The sequence below is a fragment of the Nestor notabilis genome, unplaced genomic scaffold (genome assembly GCF_000696875.1).
Source record: "Nestor notabilis isolate BGI_N333 unplaced genomic scaffold, ASM69687v1 scaffold17340, whole genome shotgun sequence".
Classification (NCBI taxonomy): Eukaryota; Metazoa; Chordata; class Aves; order Psittaciformes; family Psittacidae; genus Nestor; species Nestor notabilis.
The window spans coordinates 1-207 of record NW_009910898.1 but is presented as its reverse complement, the minus strand read 5'-3'; positions in this window follow the sequence as shown (position 1 = coordinate 207).

Sequence of the window (207 nt, the reverse complement as noted above, 5' to 3'; positions counted from 1 at the left end):
TCCACACATCCTCCCTCCTCCCCACGCCCCACTTCACCCCGTCTCCCGCACGCTCCTTCCGCCACCCTCACAGGGAAGAGCTTCTGCCCAAGAGCTCTCCCCTCTGCCAGGTTGAAGCCATTCACCTCGCCCCATGCTCCGCATCCTCCTCTCCCCACGTCCCTTCACCTCCATGTTCCCTCTGCGCCCCAACACGCCCCGTTGTCC